Raw genomic sequence first — 25,604 nt, forward strand, 5'->3', positions numbered from 1 at the left:
AGTGCACAGTGCAATTTTGTGGTATAGACTCACTGCACTGCCTGTTAAGAACTGCTCTGAGGAGACCCCAATGTATAAATAACCATTTGGATATTTCCTTAGAATTTCCTTCCAAAGTAACTGATCATGCTGCAGTGATGAAACAGTGCTGAACTGGAGCCATGTAGAATTGGAGCCAAACGCTAGGACGGCATAGCAGTCTCCACAAACATTCCTCTGGGGATTTGGGAATGTTCAGAGTAACCCTCCATCTTAAACACTGTGTTTTTTAGCCAAATGGGTTTTCTGAGAAAGAAGAGGTTTTAAGAGCTTCTCTGGAGATAAATGAGCATCATCTGCTCTAGGGGGAAATGGTTCCAAAGCTCTGGCATAAATCTGGGAAGTTGTTGCCTTAGAAACAACTAATGTTGTGTAACTCTCTTCCCTGGACAACCATTTAGGGTTTCTATAATTTGCTCAATTCTACCCACAGTTTCTAAACCTTTAACCCCAGGTAAGAATTCTTAATCTCTTTCCCCAATGAGGACTGTAACAAACAACCATTCTTATCACCCTAGAGATTAAGCACTTGGTGGGTACTGATCCTCTTCTTCTTATGTGAGATTCTGTTGAGATGGCAGAGATAAGATAAGTCATGGCAGAACCACTTGGGGTTCCGTGATATTTGTCCTGCTTTGCCCATGACTCAGGAGTTTCCTGGGCTGCAGGATTTTCAGTGCTAAAGCCAGAATGGTTGCTTCCCTTAGTAGGGACATGGACAGCTCTCCAGGAGAGGACTCTGAGCTCCATGACTTCTGGACTCTAGACAGTTCAGAGTTCCTCCCCCAGCCTCATCTGTAGAGGACAATTCAGAGCACAGTCCCTGTTGAATTGTCCAGTGATTGTTCTTTCAAAGAAAGATTCCCCCACAGCAGACAGAGTTACATTTGAGAAACTGTTGGAAATATTACACACAGCCAGATTCAGTTCAGCTCATTCAGTTTTACTCAATGTATCAAGCCTACATGACATTTCTATAAACACATGGCACTGAATTAGAGGCTGGGGATACGAAGATGGACAAAGCATAGTCCTCCTCACTAGGGGCTCTGAGTCTAATGGGAAAGATGAAAATGTAAACAAAGGAGCACTTTTCAGTATGAGGGATGCTGTAATAGAAGTGGTAGACAAGGTGTGGGGAATGAACATTAATAAGGAAGTTAATTACCTGAGGTCAAGAAAGGCATTACAGAAAATTGATGCTTCAGTGGAGAGTTTGAAAATGAGTTGGCGCTTGCCCACTGGACAGAGGGGAAGAGCACTTCTGGCAAAGCTAAGAACACAGAACAAAAGCACAGAGACAAAAAATGATCTGGTCAAGCAGAAACTTTCTGGTATATTTAGGGAACAACAGGTATGGTCTGAATACAGAGTTTGAGTTAGAAGGAATGGTAGGAGAGGAGGATGGAGGCAAGGGGCATGAGAGAGAGGTCGTGAATGGCATTGTATGAAATTGTAGAAATAGCCGTTGGCCACCTACCCAACACTTTTTCCCACTTTGTTAATTCTGTTCACGTGATCCACCCCCACACAGTTGTAGACTTCTTTAAGCCAATCACAGTGATCTAATTTCTCTTGTCAGTGGCTTGTTTTAAGATTTGTGCAGAGGCAAAAGAGATGCAAAGAGATGTGTGTCTGTTGAGAGTCTTGTAGGAAAAGATGCTCTACTCTCCTGCTAGAAGTTGTCATGTTTGCATCTGAGGCAGCCATCTTGTGACCATGAGGATGGCTGGCTTGAAGACAAGCTGACTTGCTGAGAGTGATAGAGCAGAAAGATGAAAAGCTGCTGGGGCCTTGGAGTCACTTTCCTTTAGGACAGTTTGTTATGTGAAATAAAACGTTTCCTCATTGTTTCATCATTTTGAATAGAGATTTCTGTTAAAGAAGGTTGAAAACACTTAATTAGATGGCATGATGTGTTGCAAAGTTGAGACTTTAGGTGACAGGAGAAAAGGAGTAATGTTGCATGAGTTTTGTTATAGGACATTCATTCTTATTTGTTAGTAGCCATGTTTCTTGCATTTAAATTTTAGATGCAGAAACTCATTCATTCATTCACCTAGACTTTTTTTGAACTTTATATTAAGCACCATCTTAGATGCTGAAGATTCACTGTCAAATAAGATAGGATATCTCTTCTTAGGGGAGTTGCAGTTTCTTAGCGGAGACAGGTAAGTAAATCAATTTCACTGTGGTAGGTGAAGCTGTGGCAGGTGCTTTGATAAAGTTACCCCCAGTGTACTGTAGTTATGCTACAGGGGCTCCTAAGTCAGTTGTATAAATTGTGGAACATTTATCAAGGAGGTGTGATTGGACTGGGCCAGTTGAAGACTCCTAAAGCAGTAGTTAGTCATCTGGAGAACTCTCTCTGGGCTTATGCACCCTCCCATCCTTGACTTACTTATTTCCACCGTGGTTCCTCTGACTTTAACTCATTTCTGGATGCTGGAGACCTGTTTCTGTGCTCATCCTGTCTCAGCTCTGCTAGATTTAGTTTCTTGCTTTGGTCTCTTGGATTGACTAGTTCATCTATTCTGACTTGCCTTTTCATTGGTTCTAGCTTCTGGAATCTTTCTGGGCAGGTGTTCATCTAGTTTTGATTTCACAGATTTGGGCTTTTTGCTGTCTATTTTTAGACATATTTATTCAGGAATTACCTGCTGAACACTTCTAGCTTGTCTGGGTTCTCCACACCTTGCCTTTCAATGGTCTATACATGGCATTAGTTGTCAGGGCACATAGGTTCAGTGTACTAATAATGAGTGTGGGTCACAGTCATGTAGTCGTTTTGGGATTGATGTAGAGGGTCAGATTGGTTCAGAGAACTTTGGAGTAGGTAAAAATTAAACAGAAAATAATTGCCATCTTCCTTCTTGGCATCTTTGTTTTTAGGGGGTTTTGGGGGTCTCAAGACTTTTCAAACATCCAAAGAAGCTATATATGCATAACAGGATAACTTCCCATTTACTACAATTGTTTGCATTATGAATGATGTTGTTTAGTGTGGGGACAGTATTAATGACCTTTTAACATTATGTAAAAAGCCTTTTTCTAGAAGGTAAAAGCTAAAGAATTGTCTGGGGCTTATGCAGCCTTCCTGAGAATTGATTATGTGAAATATCCCCTGAGGGGTAAGGAATGTGAGAAGGTAGGTGGCTTTTCTGAGGGCCCGTTACAGTTTTAACATAGCTTAATGTTTACCCTCTAGGATCACAGAGCTTGGAATTCAGTAGGTAGTGCCAGGTTTGGTGGCTTATGCCTGTAATCCCAGCACTTTGGGAAGCTGAGGCAGGAAGATTGCCTGAGGCCAGGAGTTCAAGACCAGCCTGGGCAACATAGCGAGACCCCATCTCTTAAAAAAAAAATTAGCCAGGTATGGTGGCACACACTTGTAGTCTCAGCTACTTGGGAGGCAAGAGGATCCACCTGAGGCAAGAGGATCTCTTGGGACCAGGAGCTCAAGGCTTCAGGGAGCTATGATCATGCCACTGCACTCTAGCACTCCAGCCTGGGTGACAGAGTGAGACTCTGTCTTTAAAAAAAGAAAGAAAGTCAGTAGGTAGAAAGGTTTAAGGAAAAAGAAGACATAAGAGGTGCATAATATGTGTTTACTACTTTTTAAAAATTAGAGATGCCAAATATTAAGCTTCTTTCAATTACTATATATATTTTCATAAAGAATAACTCTACTGAACTTATGAAAACAATATAGCTCATTATAAAGAAGTCAAGCAGCAAAGAAAGGTACAAAGAAGAAAGCAAAAAAGTCACTCCGTATCCCACTACACAAAAATAACTATCATTAACAAAGGGCAATATCATCCTATGTATCTCTCTCTATAGAAATAAAGACAGGAAAAAAAAAATACAGAAAAACTGAATTTGGAATATTCTGTAACACAATTTAAAATAAAAAAATTAACTGTACTTAATTTAAAAAATCCTAAAAAGTGAAATAAAGCAAATTATTCATTTTAAGTGCAAGAAATATTAATTCCCAAAATATTTTCTAAAGTTTAAAAAATAAAGTATAAAAGAATATTAAAAGATTGGTGTCATTATACTTTTTAACTTCATGCACCAAGTGTAGGCAGTATTTATTAAATATTAAGAGAAACTGGGAAAACTGCTATATTACTATTTTTATGCGATTCACCTCTATATAACATTTATTTGGTGTTTATAACCATTACAAAGTATTACGACAATTATTTTGCCTTGTTTTATATGTAAATGAATTCAGTGCTCATAACCAGCCCTTTTCCCATGGCCTCTCTATTTTTGAGATTTTCATTTGATCAGCATAATCATGATTGCATTTCTTTAATGAGTAGGATGCTCCCTCAAAGAATGGCTGTGATTCTTTGTTTGCTTCTTCCCCTCAGAACTCTGGAGACTGCTTGACTCTGTATCACTAATTTCTCTAGTGATATGTGCTCTTCATCTGCATTCCTTCTTTATTTTTGAAGTAGCTGTACCTCAGATTTGAAAATTGTTAATGATTAATATTTATCTTATGAAATATTAATCATATAGAACCTACCTGATGTTAGTGGGTATCAGGCTACCTACCAGGTAGAAGTATTAGGTAGACTGGCGACTGATTTGGAGCAGTCATCAATTGTTAGTTCTCTTGCCTGGGTGGTGTGGGAGGATCCCCACTCAACTCAGTTCTAGGAGCAGCTGTTACTCACTCAAAAGTCCCACATGTCACAGTCTCAACATATTGAAATCTGACTGTTACTGCCTTCTCTCCCTTCTGTACCCAGCTTTCCATCTGTTAGTCTCTCTTAGGTAGGATGAGAAGTCCCACTCAACATGATTTCTCCTGGCTCCACTTGTAACTCTGCACGGTCAATCCACACCTCTAAAGGGCTATTTGCTTCTTGTGGTTTACCACATCTATCCATCTTATGCTTGCAAACATAGTTGTATTTGGCTTGGCCTCTATGATGGACCTGCACAATATTTCAACAAACAGATGATTGCCTTATTTTCTAATGGTTAAGAATCAGGAGATATTGCACACAAAAATATGAATTTCTGGCTTCTCTTGAAATATCAATGACTTGATGATACTGGGACCACATTCATACAGCCATCTAGAGGTAGGATGCCCTGTTCCGAAATGCCACAGTCCCCACATTCCCTGCTTCTCTTTGACATAGCCTGTGTCAGCCACTTATGTTAAATGCCTGGCAGTTGTAAGATTTGAATGTGTAACCACTTTTTAAGCAAAACATCTTGCAATTGAACTTTTTAGGTATAGGGTGATAGCTTATTGGATAAACCTTTTGAGTGATTATTTATGGAGCACCTGTTAGGTATCTGGCACTGTGTCAGATGCTAGAGATATAAGATAACAAGATGTAGTCACTGATGCTAAGGAGTTCCATCTAGTTTGGGAAATAAACAGCCAACAGATAGAAATCATATTTTTTGACATGTGCCTCTGATACGTATATAAACAATAAGAGATAGCATTTGTCAAGGAGTTTATGAAAAATACAATTAGTCCTAAAGCATGTTTTAGGAAGAAAAGAGTGATCCCATCTTGGGGCCTTCAGGGCAAAGTATTTGAGCTGGTTCTTAACGGCTTTGCAAGCTTTTAATTGGCAGGTGGGTGAAAATTGAACAGCCCAGAGGAGACAAGGCTGTAAGCAAACCAGAGCACAGAAATGAACAAGAAAGGAGAGAACCTGGGCACTGCAAGTCGTGCTGCTAGCGGGAACTGAGGCTTCATTTTTGGCAGTTGGGAAAGATATGGCTTAGAAAGGTAAGTTAGGGTGAGATGGGCAATGCTAAGATTTGAGTTTTATCCTTCGTACAGTGAGAAGTGACCTCAGGATGCAATGAGGGGAATGACATGATCAAAGAAAGGTTTTGGTGGATTAGATATTCTACTCAAGCAGGATGAATTAAAAGAAGAGAAATGCAAAGAAACTAAAATTTATGGACTACTTGTTATATACAAAGCACTGTGATGTTAAAAAAAAAAAAACCTGGATGCTTATGGGATTTTCTCCCCTAATACCTGAATTTTAAGGAATGCAAACAAGATATGTCTTGATGTGTGTATCAATGTATTCATTGTATGATACTTGGTGAACCCTTTCAAACTGAAGACTCTTGTCTTTTTTAGTCCAGGAATGACTTTATTTCTTTGATTATTGATCTTTTGAATACTTTGATCTCTCTTTCTGGAATTCTTGTTACACATGAGTACTAGATCTTCTGGATCATTCCCCCTGTGTTTCTCATTTATTTAATACTTTATCACCTTTATCTCTTACACTCTAAGTTATGGGGAAATTTCTTGAACTTGTGCTGTAATTAAATATTCAGTTTTAATACATAATCCATTTGCTATGCACTGCACTTATTGCATTCTAAAAGTTATCTGTCTTTTTAAACCAGTAATAAATATTTTCTGATGTCAAAAAATAAAATGGCATTATAAATGATATTTTAAAAAATGCTCTATGAAGTTATCTCACTGAAATCCTCAGGAATGTACCTATAGGAGGCATTTTTATTTCTATTTTAAAGAAAAAAACCTAAGGTTCAAAAAGTTTATGAGTCTTGCCCAAAGTCTCAAATCTAGTATGTGAAAATGCCTGGAATAGCTTTCCTGACTGTCTGACTTCAAAAACCATGGTTTGACCACTTCCTCTGTATCATGAGGAAGGACTGGCATCACAGAGAGCTCATAATAATTATTATGCTTATATCACATGTGCCAAGATACTAAAGAGATAAAAATGCACAATTTATTCAGGGTCCAATCTCTATCCTTCTGGCCTTCTGAATTTTGGAGAGAATTTGATAGAGGTGGAGAAGGCTCTAAAGCATATCCTTTAATCCTCAACTGATCTATTAGCTCCCGACCAGAACAGCTGGAACAAAGACTCTGAAAAAGAATATTTTACTAGTAAATCTTTATATTTTATTTCTTCTTATCCAAAGAGAGTCTTTTAAGCTCTCAAGGGAAGGGAGAAAAGGTGGGCAAGTCATGATGAGGGTAATGAGACTCTCCTGCTCCAAATTATTCAGAACACTTTAGCCACCTGCTTTGCCCAGAATCACCATGCCGGCAGAGACCAGTAGAGAACAAAGCAATGGTTTTTGGAGTAGTCTGGCACAGTGGGTTTTCTTCTCACCTCCCTGCAGGTGTGTGTGTGTGTGTGTTTGTGTGTGTGTGCATATACTAGTGCCACACTGACACAGCTGTTAGAATAAGCTCAAAGTTTTCTTATGTTAATCTCCAGGATTTTTTTCTCTCTAGTTCCATCCAGGTAAGCTTTCCTAACCTTTTCTTAAGTTATATATATATATATATAAAATCTGGAGATACAAATATTCACTTAAGTGATTTAGAAATACTTTTAAACAGTTTCATAGAAAAACTGTGAGAAAGAATTTAAAAAGCTAGCTCAAATTTCTCTTTTAGAAAGAGAATTTTGATTTGATTTTTTACAAGGTTTATGTATCTAGGAAGGAGAGAGGAAAAAGCCCTAGAGGGTATGCTAGCTAGTAAACTGTGGCACAGGTCTAGGATTTCCCTGGTTCCACTTATGCACAACCCCCATTCCACTTCTTCGGAGGCTCCTGTTCGGCTAGAGGCAGACCTGGGTCACCAGCGGCCTCAGGAGCCATTTCCTATTCCTTTGTGTTTCACCTTATTTAGTGCAAAGAAAAAGGCCACAGCAACAATGTATGGGAGCTAAGGCTGAAGACATCTTTCCAGCTTCTTCTTCAGTGTACCTGGACTTGTCAACATCTAGCTTTGCTATGGAAGAACAATTCGTTGAGACTATTGCATCAAATAGTATTGAACATTCATCAGTCACAATAGTGATGATTAAGGCTCAATGTGAATGACAGCTGGGGGCTCTTGGTTTCTACTACGTGTGACAGCAATCTGACAAAATCCTGAAACAGCCTTAGGGATAATGGTTGGACCAGAGTGTGGCATCTTCCAACTACATCCAGGGTGTTAAGTTTGGTTTTGAATGCCACACTGTGGAAGTGACAGGAACACATTTGAGCACATTCAGAGGAGGGCAATGAAAACTAGACAGGAAGTGCCCAGATACCGGAGGCACTGCAGATGCTTCATCTACAGGAAAGAGCCTGAAGAGGCACATTGACACCCAGAGTAGACTGGTTGTGTGCTGTTTCAGGCAAAGATAAATGCATGCTAGAAATGAGTTCTATGGAAGGAATAACTTTTCTAACAACGACAAAATGGGCTACTGTAAAGGTAGTGAACTCCCTAACATCAGAAATGCTCAAATGTATGCACCAGATGACCTACATCACAGATTCTGTGATCTTCTGATTTACTGGAGTCTTGCAAGTGACTTATTTAAACAAGTCCATGTATAGCTGCCAGCTGTGGTTGATGCCTCTTTCCTTTCCTAACAGTCTCTTCAACCCAATCTAAGCTGGCTTCCATTCCAGCAACCTCATGGAGATTGCTTCTGTCAAGGCGACCAGCAATTCTCAGTCACCAGACCCCAATCTTCTCTGTCTCTAACATATTTAACTTTTTCAGAAGCATTTAGCACAATGGCAACTCCTACCTTCTGGAAATAGATTCTCCTGCTGGCTGCCATGACCTCATATTCACCCAGTGGTTTCCTTCCTACCTCACTGACATTCGTATCAGTCTTGTTTGCTAATTATTCATCTTCTCCTCAACATCTAAATGTTGACATGCCCCAGGGCTCCCCTTAGAATTCTCTTTTCTTCTCTGTTTGTGTTGACTCTATGTGGTGGCTTTAAAACATGCATGCAAACTCCTTGACACTCCTCTCATCCAGAGGTGAGATCTGTGTCTTCTCCCCTTGAATTTTAAATGAATTTACAAATGAATAGTAATTCATTTGTAATCATTAGAATGCAGCAGGAGAGATAATTTGTAACACCAAGGGCTAGGTCATAAAAGACCATGAAGTGTCCACCGGGTTCCTTGGGACATTAGTCTTAGGAATCCTGAGCTTCTGGCACTGAGGTGGTCACAGTGACAGGAAGCCTAAGCCTTTCAGGGGGCCATGTGTAGTGCTCCAGCTGAGGACTCAGGCATCACGGAGCAGAGACAAACCTTCCCTGTTGTGTTCTGCCAAAGTTTTGACTCACCATGAGCATAGTAAAATGGTTGCTTTAGGTCACTAAATTTTGGGGTGGCTTGTTATGCAGCAACGGAACTGATACATTCCCTAAGGGGGCTCATGCTGTAGCATGACTTTAAGTACCGCCTATAAAAGCTTATGAGTTCCAAACCCACTTTCCAGCGCTGATCTCTTCCCTGAACTCCAGACTCTTAAATCCAATTATCCACATGTTTACTTGATCTCTCCATATGGGTATTTAGTAAGCATTATCTGAAATGCAATATGACTAAAACAGAAAGCTCAACATTAACCTTTGTCCCTTGAGCTTGTTTCTTCTCTCTCCCCCATTTCTGTATACATCTAGTTTTTCAAGTCAAAACTGTTAGTCTTATTTCTGCCTTTTACCCCTAAAATCATCAAAGTATACCTAGAATCTGTCCCGTTCTTTCCATCTCATCTGCTTCTGTCCTAATCCAAGTTATCATAATCTCTCTTCTCATCTACTGTCATATCCACTGAACCAGTTTTCCTTCTTTCACTCTGGCTCTCTAAAATTCCATTTTCTACACAGTAGCCTATATTAGTTATTTATTACTGTGTAGCAAATTACCCCCAAATGCAGTAACTTGAAACAGTAATATTGATTATCTCACAGTTACTGTGGGTAAGAAGTCTGGGTACAGCTTATCTGGGTTCTCTGGCAATGATCTCAAAGCTTGACTGGGAGGGAGCTGCCTCTTAGCTCACTCATGTGATTGTTGGCAGGATTCAGTTTTACCAAGAGCCCAGCTTCCTCATGGACTGTTGGCTGGAATCCTCCTGTGGTTCCCTTGTCAGGTGGGACTCTCCCTCAGGCAGCTTACAACATGGCAGTTGGCTTCATTAAGATGAGGGAGAGGGAAAGAGAAGGAGGACTGGCAAGTCATAGCGTTTTGTAACCTAATCATGGAAGTGACATCCCATCACTACTGCCATCTTCTGTTAGAAGCAAGTCCCTCAGTCTGGCCCACTCTCAAGGGGAGGGGTTCATACAAGAGTGTGCATACCAGAAGGTGGGAATCACTGAGGGCCATGTCAGAAGCTGCCTACCACATGGCCCCAGCGTGATCTTTTAAAATCATAAATCACCCCTCCTTAAATCATATCACACCCCTCCTTAAAACTTCCAATAGCTTTTGCTACATTTTAGAATGAAATCCAATATCTCGTTGTTTTGCAGAGCCCCACATGTCTAGCCTGCATTTCTCACCTCTAATGTTACGATGCTTTATTTCAGCAGTTTCACTCCAGCCTTCCTGTTTTTCTTTCTGTTCCTTGAATTCTCCAAGTATGCTCCTTCCTTGGGGCTGTACATTAGGTGTTCCACCTTTTTGGATCACTTTCCCCTGTTTATATAGAGATAGCTGGGTTTTCTCATACAGGTCTCCACTTCAATGTCACTTCCTCAGAGAGACATCCCTGGCTGCTCAGCTTAAGGTGGATCTCTAGCCTCTGTCACATTAACCTCTTTCATTCTCTGCATTGCTCTTATTCCTATTTATATTATTCTTATTCCTATATTCATTAATTTACTTACCATCAGTCTCTTTCCTCCCTTCTCTCCCACAAGTAGAATGAATTTAATGGGTTGACCAGTTCCAACTTTGGGTCATTCACTCTACACCTTTAGTAATATCAGTCTCTATTAATAGAATTGCCAGGGACTTTCTGGCAATTTTCATTACTACACAATTTTCATTTCTATACAATTTTCTGTACTACTATTACAAAATTTTCATTACTAAGTTTATAACAATAGCTGACAGTTATATGATACTTATAAGGTGGCAAATACTGTTTCAAATGCTCATTTAATCATCACAACATCCACATTCTACAGATAAAGAAAGCCAGGCACAGAGAGGGTAAGTAAGTTGCCCAAGATCACATAGGTAGTAAGTAGGATGGCTGGAATATGACCTCAGGATCTAACTTTGCAGTTCTTGCTCTTAATGAGTACACTTTCCTCCCATTCATGACATGTACAATTCTGCAACATCCCTCCATCATTACTCAACACAGGAATAGGCAGGTTGCCAAATTCATGAAATTTCCACTAGTCACTGGAAGGCATTTCCCCCGCAAAGTATGCAGAACCTGTAGTTTTTAAATTTGTTTATTGTCTTAACTATATTTCTACCATTTTAGTGCCTGTGTTTCAACTATCTGGGACAGGGAGAGGAGAAATGTTGAAACGTAAAGAGATACATTCTCCAAAGTGCTCTTTGAAGCCATTGTTTTACCCAGGGAACAGATTATGTTTCTAAATATCTCTCAGATCTGCCCCGGCCTGGAATCGCAAGAGGGCTTTCAGAAGTTTTTCTGGCTTTTTGGCAGGAAGAGAACAACTGCTAGCTTGGTTATGACCTAAAAAAATACTCCCTTGCTCTAAAGATGTTATTGACTCAATGATACTCTCTGTGTTACACCATCAAACACCCCCCTTGGCTGTTAACAGTACAGAGTTTTACTGTGTAATTGCTTCATTTTCCATCCATGTGGAGCTACCCGTACGGTTCCACTATCCCATCTAGTCCCCCTGCAAACTTCTCTCCACGCACATTTTGAAATTTAGCTGGTAATTTTCCAGCAAAGAAATTTCTCCTGCCCAGATAATGATGATCACATGGCAGACAACAGGGGCAGGCCAGTTGCCACGCACTAAGATGGAATAAACATCACCCAGCTTCCTTTTCCCTCCCTCTTGAGAAGGAACGGTGATGTCTTGAGAGTCAGAAAGAAAACAGTGACCAAATAGACATGATTTATTGAAAAATATGCAGGGCTTTGTTGGGAGGTCTGTCAGGGATGTTGTCTCCTCAGGGAGCCCGCCTCTTCCCACTGCTGCGCGCAGAGGGCCTGCACGCGGACGCCATTTTCTTTGGTACACGCTGTCTCTGGGTAGAAAGGCTATTTTTTGTTTAAGCTGAATATTCACCTGAACAAATAGCAGATGTTGATGAATATTAATTTGTGCTTAGATTAATGCTTCAAAGTGTCAATTTAATTTCTGTTTTACTATTCAAGCCCTGATTGCAATGAGCTACTTCAGGATGTGGGGGAGCATACACCTGGCTGGGGGGCGGGGCTGGAGGTCTTCAGGGAGTGGAGCCGGGTCTTCGGGCTTTTACCTCTGCAGTGGGACAACGCAGAGATAAAATTGTCTCCAGTGGAGTCCAGATTCCCCCTGGAAGTCCCCCAGCTGTGCACTGGCACAGTGGAGAGCTGGCAGCTCCTGAGAGACAGAGAGAGAGAGGGGAGAGACAGCAAGAGAGCTAGAGCTGAGCAAGTGCTTAAGCTGGGCTCCAGGCTCCAAGTGGGACAGGCTGCTGGGACTGCTGGGATGATCCCCTCGTGGTCTCCTTTTAACATATCTCAGTCCATTTCTCTTGCTGACTTTTTAGGTTCCTGAGAAGTTTAATTCTAATTTGTATCCTCCTAAACCCGCATGGTGAGGGGAACACAGCATGAATTTGAACTCAGGCATTTTAGAGTTTAAATCCTTCGCTTTCCTGAGTCTCAGTTTCCTCCCTCGTAATACAGAGTTAGTGAGGGGACCAAGTGGTACCTGTGTTCCATGCTTAGCAAGGGCCTGGCACCAAGTGGCACTCCGTAAATTAGATCCCTATCCTCCTTCCCTTCTGATGGATAAACTCATTCTCAAAGAATGTAAAAATTTAAACTTTTCCTTATTGAGTTTTCAAATATCTCTCTGTTGTGTATGTTTATTTCTTTATGTTGCTCAGTTTCCTGATTCTCTGACTTATTAGCAACTCGGTAAGTACACATGACATAAATGTTTCTATTTTGAGTTTTTCTGCCAGAATAATGTGAATGCCACGGTTTTGTTTGTTTTTTAAAGAATGCTTATGGCACCATATTTCCATATTTGTCTTGTTCGTCCTTGACCTATGTTGCTGCTTCTCTGTCAGCTGGACAAAGAGAATGGATTTCTGTTTCATTGAGAATTGCCCTTTGAAGGCTGGGTGAGGTGGCTCGGCTGTGCGCGGTGGCTCATGCCTGTAATCCCAGCACTTTGGGAGGTCTAGGCAGGTGGATCACCTGAGGTCAGGAGTTCGAGACCAGCCTGGCCAACCTGGTGAAACCCCATCTCTACTAAAAATACAAAAATTAGCTGGGTGTGGTGGCAGGCGCCTGTAATCCCAGCTACTCTGGAGGCTGAGGCAGGAGAATCACTTGAACCCAGGAGGCGGATGTTGCAGTGAGCCGAGATGGCGCCATTGCACTCCAGCCTGGGGGACAGAGTGAGACTCCATCTCAAAAAAAAGAGAATTGCCCTTTGCAGACCTAACCTCTGTCCTACCGTGGACTTGCCTTGTCATTTTGCCTTCTTGTTCTTTCCACCTCGCACACTCTCATCCCGCAGACCCCAGACTGTCGGCACATTACTAACTGCAATCAAAAGAATCCTGAGTAATGCCAGTGTGTAGGATTTTAAGGTCTAGAGTTCCCGTGGTGGAAACTGTTGACAGCAGGTTTCAGCATGCTCTGTGGATTCCCACCTCCCTCTAGTTCTCTTCCTGTTATGTTTGTTTCCCAGGGCTGTGATAACAAAGTACCAAAACCTGGGTGGCTGAAAATAACAGAAATTTATTATTTCATGGTTGTGGAGACAAAGTCCAAAATCACAGTGTTGACTGGGCTATGCTCCTTCTGAAGTCTTTAAAGGAGAATAACTTCTTGCCTCTTCCAGCTTCTAGTGGTGGCCTTCGATCTTTAGTGTTCCTTGTGTCTCTGTCTTTCCATGGTGTTATTCTTGTGTTTTCACATTATGTTATGGCTGTGTGTATTTGTGTCCAAATTTCCCCTTTTTATGAGGATAGTAGTTATATTGGATTTGGTTTCATCCTAGAGTTAAATTGGTTACATCTACAGGGCCCTTATTTCCAAATAAGGTCATATTGTGAGATATTGGTTATATCTGAGCTCAGGACTTCTTACTTCAAGTCTGTTCATCAGGGCAAACTTGTATTGATTCAGCAACGACCTTCATTTTCTCTTCAACTGTTAACATCTCTACCTTAACCCTAAGAAATCCTGTGTGTCCTTGATATCCCCTCCATCAACATTCTCTGGTCCCTCTGTCTTTATCTTTGGGATTTCTGTGACTCTGGCCCCTGCCGCCACTCTCTGACCAGCAGTTTTGGCTCCTGCTGGGTGCTTTCTCCTCTGTTCTTCTCTTTTGTTTCCTTGCAAGGACATTTCTTTTCCTTGCCCTTCTCCCTTCCATCTCACTCTCTTTGTTATTAATTCTTTCAACACTGCAGCATCCTGGTCCCTGATATCATTCACCTATATTGAAAACTGGCTGGTAATTTCCATCTTCTTTGTTTATACATCAGCACAATTCTTTACCACTTTTTCTTGACACTCGTCTGTTTTTTTCAAAGCAACACGCATAGCTTCCAGTGTATTTTAAATAGCCTTAAGACACCACTTTATACTGGAACACAGCCCAGTTTCCTACCTCTGCTGCCTCTTCCAAACACAACATGGGTCCCCTGGGGGATATTGCCTGTTCTTTCCCAAGCGCTGAGAGGTGCCCTCTTGCTAATGTTATGGCATGGTGCTTTTTCAACAAAACTTAAGGAGTCTAGTTGGCTGCTCTTTTAACAAGCTTAGTGCCCTTCCTGGGAGAGTTACTTGAACTCATTTGAAAGATTACCTGGCTGATACTTCTGCCTGAAAGAATAACTATCCTAAAGTACCCGAGGTAGGTGAAAACCTAGCTTATATTTAAAACCTCCAGAAAAGGAGAATCAGTTCAACTCCCTTGATTAAAAATAATCCCCAACTTCAGGGCCCCATATTTTCTTCTGCTGTATTGTACATACTTATGTTCTGAGTGATCTGATCTTCTTTATCACTTTTTAGGTACTATATGTGTGCTGGAAAATGTCAAATCTAATTCCCTTGGCTTAATACCTTGCCCAAGCTCCAGATCGATATTTTTAGCTCTCTGTCATCTCCCTGGGTGTCCTGAAGGCACTTTACACTTAGCATTCCTCCGTCCCTGCTGCCTTCTTCCTCTTGTAGTCTAGATTTTGGTTACCAGCCTCAGTCACATCCCCCATCTCCCAAGTTATACAGCATTATCCCTGGTCATGTCTCTAATCAGTTAGTGAACACTACCATTCCAGCAGAGGAGGACTATTTCTATTGTATTTCTGTTTTCTTCTCATCCTCTTCCTCAACATTTCTCACTGAACTCCAGCATCTCTACCAGTCTTCCTCTCCAGTCCCTCTTCATCCCAATTCAAGTATACTTCTTTTGAAAAAGTAAAGTTGACCATGTAACTGTTTTTTCTTTGAAACTCTGTTGGTTTCCCATTGCCTGGGATCAATCTCTGAACTCCATATGTTGTCATTCTGGGCTTCTCAAATCTGACTCTGACCTTCTCATTCTTCAAGCTCTGGCCCTCTACTCTCTCTCTCCACCCCCAAGCGTACGAAACTTTGCCAAACCAAGCCTCTCATTGTGTCTTGGAAACAACATACCGTTCATGCCTTTGCACTTTTGCATATACTGTTTCCTTTGCTTGAGATGCCCTTTCCTCCCTTCATTACCAGACAAATTCCTTCTCGCCTTTGAGACCTAGTGCAATGTTAAATTCTTGGTAATAGTAGTAATAGAATCCCCCTTGCTAGAGTTGATGTTCCTCTGTAGTGCATCCCATGGTACTTTATTCACAGTTGCATGGTACTACTCTGTACTTTATAATTTCCTTTGCCTCCTTCATTAGACTATTCACTCACCAACAGCTAGTACACAGTGCCTGGTGTTCAGCAGGAAAGTCATGAATGTAACTCAACTCTATGTCTTTTTATCTCTTTACCTTCCTTCCCTTCTTTTTTTCTCCCCTTAGAGAAAAATCTGAGATAGTGTTTCAAAATCTACATTGTACAAACTATCAAAAAACAAACTAGCTGAGGTTTTAAAAAAGGTGGTGGCAGTGGATACTGCTCAGCCATAAAAAAGAATGAAATCCTGTCTTTTGCAGCAACATGGACAGAATTGGAGGCCATTATCTTAAGTGAAACCACTCAGACACAGAAAAACAAATACCATGTGTTCTCACTTACCCGTGGGAACTAAATAATGTGTACCTATGGACGCAGAGTGTGGAATGATGGAGAGTGGAGGCTTGGAGGGGTGGGGGTGAGGTGGGAAGGGGCTGGATGATGGGAAATTGTTTGGTGGGTACAGTGTGCATTGCTGTAGTGTTGCAGACACTGAAGGCTCTGACTTCACCATAATTCAATGTATCAATGTAGCAAAATTGCACTTTTACCCCACGAATACAATCACATAAAAAATAAGATTTGCAAATCAAATTAAAAAAAAAAAAGGTAGTGGGATCAAGTGAGGGATGGGGTTAGTGTATCTCCTGCCTGTCTTGAGTAGCCCAGCACTAGAGATGGCTGCAGAACTTTTTTTGAGCTTCCCAGCAGCACAAACAGAGGGTACAAGATCAGTTTATATAATTATTAGTATCTATGTAACAAAATAACTCATTGCTCTGGGAAACAGCAACCATTCTAAATCCTGAGACCTGAGAGAAGTTTCTCATGAGGGCATATGTGATTTAGTGAACACTGCCATCTTCTCCCTCTGATTTCCTGGCTGAGCTATGGAAAAATCGTATAATATTTGTCCAGTCTCTACATTAGTGAGTTTTAATGAGGAAATAAATATATTTTGTTCTAGTCTGTGTCTGATGGGCAGGGACAGAAAAAAAGAGTAGAGAGGAGAGAGTCACCATTTTTGGACTAAAAGCCCTGACAGATTCATTCATTCACTCATTCATTCATCAAACAATAACTCTTAATTAAATGACCACTTTATAGGAAATTTCCCTTATACCCCTATTGTGCAATCTCTCCTATCTTAAAATTCGGCTGGAAATTATCTTACCACATATCAGCTCTTTCAAATCAGAGGCCAGAGGATGCATCGCCTAAATTGCTTTGTAAGGATTCAGCACTCAGGCTGGAGGTTTTTCAGTGGCAGCTAATGGTTGTCATAGGGAGGAACAAAAATGGCTCTTGGACATGCTTCTTTTTAAGCGTCCAGGGAACATTTTCTGGCTCTGGAAAGATTGCTTTCACAGAGCAATTTTAGCCATTATCAACTGAGAATAAAACCTACTTTACAAAATTAAATTAGCTAGTCTTCCCTCCCAGATTCATTTTTCCTCCTTTAGTGCGATGAAACCCATCTCTATTTAGCAGGCCATGTAACCTCTCCTACCTCGTTGTTCAAATCATTTAGTAAAATAAAAAGGCTTTAAAAAAGGAGGTTGCAAATATAAACACGAGTGCAATTAAGATCTCGACTCCATTACATTAATATAACTACTTTGCATGGAGTTCATTATGATGCGCGTCAGGGTTTTAATGTTTTCTCCGGTTTAGTGCTGTCCTTAGTTAGAAGGAAACAGCCTGCTCTAGGAAACAATTGCCTCTTGGGTTGGAAAATAGTTTGAATAGGATTCCATTGTGATTAATTAAACTCACACTTGATGAAGTAGAGAGAACCAAACAGTTGTTCTTCAAATTGACAGCGTATTCGGTAAATAAAAAAATTTATAACACCAAATTTAAATTTTCCTGATGTAATAATATAGTATGGAAATTACTCATCTTTATTTTTCTCTTTTTGCTGAAAACATGGTGAGCCTTTATTTTTTTTTCCTATGCCAAAAATAGAGGCACAAACAAGAATGAGGGAAATTGAAAAAAAGGACTTAATTAGTGAGTGCCGGCATGATAATATGGATATAAGCCTTTATTTTCTCTCCATTACCCTCAAATTATTTCTCTCAAACATTTTATCAGACAATTCTTCTTCACAGTCAGCTCTAAATGTGTGCTGCCTCCATGAGGAGGGGCCGTCCATCTTTCTCCCTGCATAACAGCCTCCCTTCCTGGAAATCAGTCACCAAACTGAAAAGCAGCTCCTCTCCCCTTTCAGTTCCTCTCCTGACCTAACCCACGCCTCCACTCCACTCAGCAGGGCCTTCAGGAAATAACCATTGTCAGCCCTTAGAATATGAGGCAAGCTACATCAGTGATATTAGAGAACTGTAACTAACGTGTCTGAAAGGAGAATAATGAGCCCTGCTTTGAAAAATGTCATTTTCACTCAGCCTCTCCTTCTTTCCGTCTCTCTATTTTGTCTTTGCCTTGTTTTCCTCTCTCCTTATGCCTTTCTTTGTGCCTGTGTTTTTCTGTGTCTGTCCATCCTCCTTAGTAGGTCCATCCGTTTCCTCTCCCTGAGCACCACCTCATCCCGGCATCCTTCTTTGCTTTCTCTCTCTCCCTCCTCCCTTCTCCCCTCCTCTTAAATTCTAAGTCTCTGGGTTGCAATCAAGATCCTTGAAGCCAACCAGGCATGGTATCTCACGCCTGTAATCCCAGCACTTTGGGAGGCCCAGGCAGGTGGATCAGCTGAGGTCAGGAGTTCAAGACCACCCTGGCCAACATGGTGAAACCCCATCCCTACTAAAAATACAAAAATTAGCCAGGCATGGTGACATGTGCCTGTAGTCCCAGCTACTTGGGAGGCTGAGGCAGAAGAATCAATTGAACTCAGAAGGCGGAGGTTGCAGTGAGCCGAGATCGCGCCATTGCACTCCAGCCAGGGCAACAAAGTGAAACTCCCATCTCAAAAAAAAAAAAAAGAAAAAAAAATCCTTGAAGCCAAATAAAGAGTGATGGAGCATGTCTCTGGAGAGTGTCTTGAATTAACTGGCAAGACTCAGGAACTGCTATTAATGAATCAAGGCAGCTAGCTCCCCAGGGTCAGCCAGTGTTACTGGGGCAGCACATTCAAATACTTTTGGTCGTCATTGAGAAGCTTAGTTTGGGCCTTAAGTGCTGATTTCTCTTCTGATGGAGTGTTGCTCCCAAGGCTACAGCAGGATCTGTGTGATACTTAAAGTTACCTGTCTTGGTGTTGTCCATTGTTGACACTGTCACCACCAGGGCATAGCCCACAGTGAGCTCTATGAGCTGACTCAGCTAGAGAGCAACATGGACCTGAGGTAGGTGGGGACAGGATTTAAACTTTCCTTAGCCATTAGGGTAGGGGTGTCCAATCTTTTGGCTTCCCTGGGCCACACTGGAAGAAGAAGAATTGTCTTGGGCCACACATAAAATACACTAACACTAACAATAGATGATTAGCAACAAACAAAGAAAAACACACAAAAACATCACAATGTTTTAAGAAAGTTTACGAATTTATGTTGGGCTACATTCAAAGCTGTCCTGAGCCACATGCAGCCTGCAGGCTGCACATTGGACAAGCTTGCTTTAGGGTGTACCAAAGAAATATGTCCCCTTAAACACCTTCTACATTTTGGAGGAAAGCCAGCTTCTCACAGGGGACTGGTAGCTTTCTGATAAACAGCCCACTGGGCTAAGACACCCATAAGCATACTTGTTTGCTCGTGATGTGCAGGCTTGAGAAACAGAATTACCAAAGCGTTCTGCAAATCCAAAGAGATGAAATACGATAGAAACTTTATTGATTTGGCACGCTTGACTTTCCCTTTCTGAGCTTTTGATGAATGTCTAGAACGAATGTATAACAAACACCCGTGGTCTAACTGCTGTCTACTGATTTCTGATTCTTTTTCCCTCTGTGACTTCACAGACCTTGTTTTACAGACTCTTCAAGACAGTTGAAATAATTTATTTTTAAAGAATAATTTATAAAATGAAAACTAAACCCAGGTTTTAGCCTTGTTCACCTAGCAAGAATAGAGGAAAAGAGTTAAAAATACTTTTAAAGTCTAGCTATTAGGGAATATAGCAGCTAAAAATTTACTTACTCTTACTTCTTACAATCTTTCAGTCCTTGGTGCCATCTATAAAGTTAGAAAAACAAGACTTAGAAAATCCTCAGGTCAGTTCAGTTTAAAACATATTTATTAACTATTATGTACCAGGTACTGATGAAGGGCAGGGATCCTGGGGTAAGTAGGACATGGTTCTTGCCCTCAAAGAGCTCACAGTCTTCATGGACCTTCCAGAGATTGTATGAGGAAAGTGCTGAGTAAATGTCACTTCTCTTCTTTTTACCTCGATGTAAGGACTTTCTAAGGACAGTGGGCAAACACTCATTAGAATCCTTTCTTATCTTAAATGGTTGGGTTTCTTCCTATTTGTTTTGTGTTCTTGGTAAAGTGGTAGCATCTCTGTACTCATATACCACTTTGCATATACTTTTACTTCCAAACTGTGACCAGGGCATGTTTGTTAAATGCATGCATGCATGAGGGCCTGAATTGTTTTGCAATTACTTTTTAAAATCAATTTGTCTTTTACTTTGGACTCTATGAACTCTTTCAGGAAGAGAAGGCCACGTCTTTCTCATGTTTGTGTCCCCAAATAATATGTGCTCACAAAAACTCTTGGAGTTACATTTAATTTCGTGCCTCCTTTTTGGGTGAAAAATGGCATGCTTTTCTCCTGGCCCTCATCCCGAACACACTGGGTGTGGGATTGTTGTGAGGACATATGAAGTGTGGATCTCAGTGGATCTGCGTAGCTTGGAAAGTGTGGTTTTGGGGGTGAGTGGTGGCAGCTATCATACATTATGAACAAGCATGGCAGTGTGTTTCTGGGTGTTCTGCTCTGAAGCGTTTCTGCAGAGACCAATTCTTAGCAACAATTAAGTAAGCATTTTTTTCTTCCTTCTGCCAGCTGTGAAATGAAGGTGTTGGCTACCTTCTGGTTTCCTCTAAATTAGCATAACCCTCTCTTGGTTGCAGATATCGTATATAAATCCTCTGTAGGTGCTTGTTCATTAGCTCCATGAAGTTTCTTTGGGTCTCTCCTCCCTTCCTTCTCTCAGAATCTCCCTGACATAAGCTCCTCATGGGTTCCTAACCCTTCAGGCTTATCACTTTGTCTCATTGTCCTCTTGCCTGGTTTAGAGGTGGTAGCCTGATTTTGGAATTCTCAAGATACTACTGCAATGAAGAGCCTCTACATTTTACTTCTTAACAGTGACCCAGAGGTACCTCACCCCAGTCTCATCTTTGGTCCAGGGAATAGAACAGCCTAGGGCTCTTCACCTTGTCCTGTATCTGTGGAGAAAGCTGTGATTCCCCTAGGATGAGCTGATGTTCAGAATGAGTACAGCTTTCTCAACTGGAGGTGTAGGAGTAGGGGAAGATTATGGGTGGATCTAAGGTAAGCATCTTTCCTTCTTACTCACAGGACACACAGCTAGCCTTGCTTTCATCCAGGTATACAGCAGAAGAGGTTTGTGGATGTCATTTGCATCTCCTTGCTAAAGATAGGCAGCAAGTTCATATGCTGGCTCCTAGAAGGGAAAAGTTGGGAAATGCCATAAAGAACTTTTTTGGGATTAGAAACTATTGAGAATGCTTGCCTCATTATTAAAAAGATTCTAGAACAGGACAGATCTGAGGAGATACATCTGATCCTAGACTTTTTTTTTTTTCTTGTTTTGGAACACTCGGAGTCTGGCCCTGTCACCCAGGCTGGAGTGTGGTGGCGTGATCTTGGCTCACTACAATCCCTGCCTCCCGGGTTCAAGCGATTCTCCTGCCTCAGCCTCCAGAGTAGCTTGGATTACAGGTGCCTTCCACCACGCCCAGCTAATTTTTGTATTTTCAGTAGAGACGGGGTCTCACCATGTTGGTCAGGCTGGTCTCGAACTCCTGACCTCAGGTGATCCACCCGCCTTGACCTCCCAAAGTGCTGGGATTACAGGCATGAGCCACCACGCCAGGCCTGATCCTGGACTTTTAAAGTCATTCCTCTACCCCCAGACATTCAGCTCCAGGGAAAGGACAGTGTCAAGGGCAAAGGCAGCAAAAATCTAAGGGTTTCGGAGAGTGGTTGGCAGGGCCAACTTGGGGGCCTGGCTCTGTAACTCTTTCTCATTTTTCAGGTATCTCCTTAGCCCTTGGGAAGGCTTCTAGATGCCCAAATGCTGGGTTCTGTGTGCCCCCTTAACACACTGTGCCTACAATTCTGCCAGCCCCCAGCCCATCCAAGGCCCATGTTTGTGAGACCATAAGAGTACTGAATGCAGGGGCTGCTGCTTTTCCTGCATGTGCCTGCAGATATGTAATGTCACAGAGACATTACAGGCATTCACTGGGGACTTGCTGAATGAGTATATTAGGCAGATCCTTTATAGCACGGGTGGTCCACTCTAGGAAAAGCCCTGCCACCTCAAAATGTCTCTAAGGTAACTTGTGCCCAGAATGTGCCCATGGAGTATTAACTTTAGGGTTTACATTTTTCTCCCTAATTCCTACACAAAGTCTGTGAATGAACACAATACCTTCTCTTCATGAATTTATAAAGACCACCCTTGTCCTAGTTCCTAGCAAAGACACATCTTCGATGAGTGCTATTTCCCTTTTGATGATATGCAGACAACCCTGGAAGAAGTGGCATTTTACACTGTCCAACAGGAATTAGATAAAAATCTGGAGAAATTTGTGGAGCAGATTGTTGTACCAGGAGAGAGCACATAGAGAATTAAATAAGTTAATATTTGAAAAGCACATAGTCAACACTATGTAAGTCTTTTTAAATGGAGAAACAAAGTGTTACTGCTGTTATTGTTATTATTAGACACTAAAACATTATGCAGACTAGAACATTATTGCTTAAACTACCGAAGTTCTGATATTTCAAAGAGAAAATGTTTTACATTTTGGAAGTCTCCAAAATATAACATGGAAGTACTCTTGGCTTGAGGTTTATTCTATTTAACACCTTTCAATAGGGCAACATCTGGATGTTATCAAGGCTTGGCAAGATGAGATGCCAAAATTACAAATTCTGGAAATGCTGTGCATTAGGCACTCTTGTCTTTGCCTGTAATTGCCTTAAAGATATAAAAGAGCCTGATTGTAATAACTCCCCTAGTGTAACTATTCTTCATTTCTATTCCACAAGAGAAGATAGCAGGAAGTAATATCACTCTAAGGGTATGAGTAGAGAGAGAAGGAGCTAATCCTTAAATATGTGTGCCCTGCATCTCAAATAAGCCCTGAACAACAGTGTGAAAGGATTACGGGTAATCTTATATATATCCCTTAACCTATTAACTGGAATAATTGTTGCGCTAAGATAAGACGCCCCTAAGTATTCCAGGCTAGGTGGCCCTAGGTCAGAAAGCATTTATTATTTATTTCCTAAAGTCCTGTTCTCCAGTGATAGGGACGGAAATTTGGCAGACTGGGTCTCCCCTTGTCAAGCAAGTGAAATGGTGGTTTCATTTTTAATCTGGATCCTTTGCCCTGACAGATAAATCTGAAGAGTGCTGTTAAGAATGTGATGAAATGGGCTTCTGGTGATGTCTGTGGGAAAGGGAGCAAGGTACAGCAGCCTGGAACTACTTTCATTGCACACAATTGCAGGCCTTTTAAAATGGTAGAGCCAACCATTGCCGAGAAGACTTAAGCAAGGAGAAAAGTTTGTCTCAAACATGCCTTGAATTCTCTCAGTGCACTTCATCTCTCATTTCAGGGAATGTGTTGAGGGTCTTTGGATTGAGCTGGAATGATGGAGAACACTTGAGTACTATTGTGTCTGAGTTAGTTTTGCCCCTGGGTACCATGACACTTTGTGAGCAGAGAAATGGGTGCTTCTGTGTTACAGTTCAACAGCTCTAGCTGGAGGTGAGCTGTGTAACAGAGAGAGGGTAAGGCATGTCTGAGTCACTCTTGGTACCACGTGGCTAGGTACCATGCTGCCAAGCATAAAGATAAGCAGCAGTTTAATCCTTATTTGAGTAATCTGACCTGAGGAGATAGCCAAACTGTTTGATTACCATTCCCAACTAGACTTTTGAGATGGGCAGATCACCTGAGGTCAAGAGTTCGAGGCCAGCCTGCCTAACATGGTGAAACCCCGTCTCTACTAAAAATATGAAAATTAGCTGGGCATGGTGGTGGGCTCCTGTAATCCCAGTTACTCAGGAGGCTGAGGCAGGAGAATCGCTTGAACCCAGGAGGTGGAGGTTGCAGTGAGCCGAGATCACACCACTGCACTCCAGCCTGGGCAACAGAGTGAGACTCTGTAAAAAAGAAAAAAAAAAGAAAGAAAAGAAAGAAAGAACAAAAGTGGTAAAGCAGTCAGGGTTTGGTCAGGAGACAGAAATCACAATAGTATAGTCATGAGCCGCATAATGACATTTCTGTCCAACACAGACTGCCTATATGATGGTGGTCCCATAGATTACAACACTGTTTTTACTGTACCTTTTCTATGTTTAGGTATGTTTGGATGTACAAATACCATTGTGTTACAATTACCTACCACATTCAGTACAGTAACATTCTGTACAGGTTTGTAGCCTAGAAGCAATAGACTATGCCATATGGCCTAGGGTTGTAATAGGCTATACTATCATCTAGGTTTGTGTAAGTACATGCCATGATGTTCACACAATGATGAAATTGCCTAACAACACATTTCTCAGAACATATCCCCATCATTAAGTGAGACATGACTAACAGTTTGGACAGGGAAAACTTAATACCACATAAAAATAAGGAACTAATTAAAGGGTATTATCTACTAAGAAGTATAAAGGGAATTCTCAAGAAAACTGGGGTAAGACGCAGGGAGCAGTCACTAGGCATAGGGCTGAAAGACAGTATTCAAAGAAGGTATAACCTTGAAGGAAGTCCTTCCAGTTCAGTTTCAAGGCTGTGATTCATTTAATGTGGTCTAGTAGATGTCAGAGAAGTCCACTGAAGTGATGCAGGATGGGCTGCCGAGCAGGAAGCCACCTGTTATGGTGAGGGTGAAACTCTTTGGAGGGTTTGTGTCATCAGGTCTTCTGCATGCCCCTACCAAGGGAGCTGCTGGTTGGCAAGGAAGCAGCTCAGTGTTTTCTAAGAACAGAGCTGGAACCAGAAGAGAAGCCCCTTCCTTGTGCAGTGTCCCTCTAGCGCCCTCTACTGACAAGGTCTAACATCGTGCCCGCTAACGAAAGAAATTAGGTCCAGCTCCAGTTATCATAATGTAGGGCAGAAAAGGGCATATGTGGGGTTCAGAGACAGTAAATTGGAACAGGCATAGGCGGGGAAGTAAAGGTTGTCTTAGAGAGGGGAGAGGAGGTTGGAGTGGGCGGAGCTGCGGATAAATTAGGATGAGACTAAGCGATGCACAGACCATGGTCCTGAAGCGTGGCTGAAAGAGTGTTGATGGAACGGAGGGAGAATTAGAGGAATACTCAGGGGATGTAATAAATAGGTGTCTGTGGCGGATGAGCCAGAGACGGGCCAGAGGGAAGTGGCAGGCATGCTCCCTATGTTTGGTGGCTTTCCTATCTGAGAAAAATGGCAGATTTGGGCTTCAAGGAAGATAATGAATTGTTTGGAC

General features: G+C 41.6%; 1 long non-coding RNA gene across 1 annotated transcript; it reads right to left on the minus strand.

The window, feature by feature from the left end:
* Positions 1–4,921: 4,921 nt before the first annotated feature.
* On the minus strand, positions 4,922–25,090 carry LOC130540744 (uncharacterized). Its single transcript, XR_008954735.2, has 5 exons — positions 24,894–25,090; positions 22,546–22,693; positions 21,445–21,552; positions 20,054–20,089; positions 4,922–4,997 (listed from the first exon to the last, which is right to left on the minus strand). It is a non-coding gene; the product is annotated as an uncharacterized LOC130540744 (long non-coding RNA).
* Between the last annotated feature and the right edge of the window lie 514 nt (positions 25,091–25,604).

This window comes from Pan paniscus, chromosome 14 (assembly GCF_029289425.2).
Source record: "Pan paniscus chromosome 14, NHGRI_mPanPan1-v2.0_pri, whole genome shotgun sequence".
In the NCBI taxonomy this organism is placed as follows: domain Eukaryota; kingdom Metazoa; phylum Chordata; class Mammalia; order Primates; family Hominidae; genus Pan; species Pan paniscus.